We start from the raw sequence: 3,974 nt of genomic DNA, 5'->3' as shown, positions 1-3,974 counted from the left end.
CAACTGTCAAGAATTACAAAATAGTGTTTAATGATAACATTGATTATTTGAAGAAAAAAATATATCTCACATCTTCTTTTTATAAAAAAATAATGTCTCATAAGTTATTTACAATTTTCATATAGTATACAGAATGTATTGTGTAGTGAGTGAAAAAGTTAAATTGCAATAATAAAACCTACATTTGTAAGGAATTTGGGTTTTGGTATTTATAGCGGATATATGATAAACTTATACTGTAACAAGGTTTGTAGGGGAAATACAGCAGATTTATTAAATAAGTCTCTTTCGATTTCTTGTGACGTCACTGGGGAATTTGCTTCGATAAATGTAATACAAAAAGAGTAGAAAATGTAGTTTAAAAGTTATCAAAGAAGCGGTTGCTGAACATTTTACCATATATAACCTCATAATAATGAATTGATCAATTAGTAAATCACTCCTTATAAAATACTTCTATTAAATCCTTAATTTATTATGATACATCATTATCATACATATCTTACATAGTTAGATAAAATATAGTTATATACTATCTCTATATTAATTGACTGAAGCACTAGATGACACATTCCCTAAGCAATATAATACAACCATTTTGTTAAAGATGTTAATAGTATCATTTTTGCCTAATCTAATTCTAAAGGGAAGGAAATGACTTTTTTGGCTTAGAGTTGAGTTTTGACTATTTGAAACTAATGCAAGCTATTATACAGCCAAACTTTACATATTTAAATAGCTTTTATCATTGTTTTGATAAGAATTTTATGTGTTGAGTCTATACAGACTAATCTCCAAAGAAGTATAATTTGGGTTTCAACCATTCTTTACAATTAATATGCCAATATTTTGATAGTCGCTGAATAATGATTCGGACTGAGATTATTCCTTCTAAATGATTTATTTCAGTTTCATGTGGGGTTTTAAAATTGTTCTAAATGACTTTTTTACATATTTTTAATTGAAAAAATTTCAAAAAATACTGTAAGCTGAATAAAATATTGGTACTGTGGCACACAACTAGCTAATAAATCGATAATAAATACACGTGAAGGCTGTTTTGATTCTTAAATTAACCTTTAAGATCTTCAATAAAAACATAATTAAACGAAGGCCATCTTCCCGCCATTGCAAAAATTGTGTACTTTTCTTTATTGCCAGTGTAAATAAGATCAACTGCCAAGATTTTTAGAAATTACATCTTAATTTTTTTCTTCGGAATTTTATTAAACTGTGGCCTGAATTTCGAGATAAAATAATATGAACATGTTTATTTTATAAATGGAACCTAATTTATTTATCCTTCCAGTGAGACCTTTTGTCGTCTGAATATCTAAAAAACCGAAGGGTTATTTCTTTTCAATCAAAAGTATTAAAATTCCACTTTCCATGATTGGGTCATAGTATTTATATAAAATATAAGTAAAATTTTGATATAACCCTAATTTACGTAAGCTTCAAATCAACTGATTTGGCGTAAAAAAATTTATATTAATATTTGAAATATAATATTTGAATTTTAATTATTGAAATTCTTTTGAGATAAATTAGATTTTTCTAATTTTTTCCACAAAATTTAAATTTTTGGATTTTTTGTTCTTCAATAAAATACTAAAACTCAAACACCCCTTAAATTATAATCCTGCGGACACCCCTGCTAATGTATATATTCAATAAAAAAACATCAAACAGATATTTACTTATGTAACAAATATTTTTTTTTTCTGTAAATGTGACCACAATTCATATTGACTTAAAAAACACACAAAAAAAGCATTCCGATGAGAACTAATAAAATGTGAAAAAAATTATATAAGCATTGTTGCAATTCGTCAGGCGAATTTTTTTTTTTCCACTTTTATTTTCGTTTGCCCCTGATAGGGAAAACTAGTCTTATATTAGAGCGTACCTTGAGATTTCTTCGATTATTTTTGTAAGAGTTTTTGTACAAAAGCAATCTAGAATTATTTTTCTCAAAATTGGGCATGGATACTAATAAAAAAAAAAAAATATTCGTCCATTTCTATGAAAAAATGATACTTATTCACCCTTTGAATGGGCCGCAAATTGAACTCAAAGTTATTCGAAAATAATTGTCACGCCACTAGAATGACAAATTGAAATATTTTATTTGAAAAGAGCCACATCAGGGCCAAGCAATTTCTTTTATACAAAAATAAGTTTTTAAGCTATATCTAAAACTCCCAGAAATTTGAATAATGAGCCTATAATTGACTCAAATATCTTTATGTCTTGTACGTATATATGATGTAAAATTCAAAAATGATTGGGATTTTATTCTCTTCTTGATTTTTGTCCAAGAATCTTTTTATGTAAATGCTTCCACAAATATATAAGTGTAAGCATTTGTAAATCGATGATTCAGTTTAAAAAAAAAAAAAAACCGTTTTGGAGAAGTATTAAAAAAGTGTCCATCATTCAAGGGTCTTTATTGAGACAATGATTGAGTATGACCGTATTATTTAATTGGCTTAGTTTTTATATGATGTACTTTTTTAAGGGTACATTTTTTTATGTATGTGCAGACATTAATACTCCATGCAATTCTTTTTTGACAAAATGATTAAAAAAAAACCATTTATAAGAAGAATGTTGTAAAAGGAAAAGCAATTGCAATTCTCTATATGTATTCTCCCCTCTAGCATTGCTCATTGCAATAATAACGTTAGAAGATACTGTAACGATAAACGTTAGGAATTTGGTATTGCGAGATATTTTATATTTCACTTAAGAGCAAAATAACTTTAAATCCCCTCCAATAAAGGTTCTTCATATTGCTCCTTTAAAATGATCGAGTAGATTTGAGATACAGGATTTTAATATGATTAAGTATTCTAGATTAGAAGTTTATCTTTTAACAATATTTTAACAACATTTCTCTCTAATTTTCCTTACGTTTTGAGGTTTTTATTCCTAAAGATGTTGCAAGTAAAAATATAGATTATGGTCGTTTGAAAAGTCCGTTCAAAGTCTGAGAGATGGCCCTATTGGTGTGTATGGAGTTTAGTTTGTAGCATCTCTTGGAAGAACACAGACCAACTTTCACATAGATTGGTCAACTTCTTTCTATTTGGAATTCGCTTGAATCGAGGAAGTGGAGTCATTTTCAAAAAATGGACAGAAATGAATTTTATGTGTAGACTAAACATTACTTTATGAAAGGCAAAACGTCTCACGACACTAAATAGAAGCTTGATAAACATTATGGGGACTCTGACCTTCAAGTAGAACAGTCTATAAGACGTTTCAAAATTGCCCATATACAAGTGTCGCTGAACGTTTGGACGCCCTGTGGAGGTTACTACTACGGAAATTATTGATAAAATCCATGATATGGTTATGGATGATAAAATAGTAAAGATTTATAGTGCTGTGGGTATCTCCAGTTGGAATCTTATTTCCTTTTGTATACTTTTGGGGCCAGAACTGGTGAGGTGTGAGCCAGTGTACATATTGTAATGGAAAATGACTTTTTTTGTGGGCGAATCGTAGGAGTTTTTCTTGCAGCTCGGTTTTCAAACGGTCCAATATAAATAAATAATATGTACTTGTAATAGTTTTACTTCCAGAGTTCATTTGTGCCAATTTCTTAAAAATATAACTTATTATTTAAACTCTCTTTATTTGGAGCGTTGATTTGTTTAACGTGACTTTTTTTTGTTTTGTTTTGTAATCTTTCAAAAAACAAAAACCTATGGATGAACAATTTTTACACTTGCTTCTTTTTTTCGTTAATAGGGATTTCAATAATAAAGTTGAGTTGAAGATTTGGTTGCTTCTTTCATGACTTACTACTTCTTATATCACATTACATTTTGGGAAGTTCAATCAAAGTTGAAGGGACTAAACAACAAAGTTGACTTTGAGGAATTACTGCCGTGAAAAAAGGCTCAGTAGTGTTGTTCCGATCCTGTCTATGCTTAATAGAAGTAGCTTTAATGTTTAATTTTTCA

This window comes from Lepeophtheirus salmonis, chromosome 1 (assembly GCF_016086655.4).
Source record: "Lepeophtheirus salmonis chromosome 1, UVic_Lsal_1.4, whole genome shotgun sequence".
Lineage (NCBI taxonomy): Eukaryota > Metazoa > Arthropoda > Copepoda > Siphonostomatoida > Caligidae > Lepeophtheirus > Lepeophtheirus salmonis.
This window is presented reverse-complemented; position numbering follows the sequence as displayed.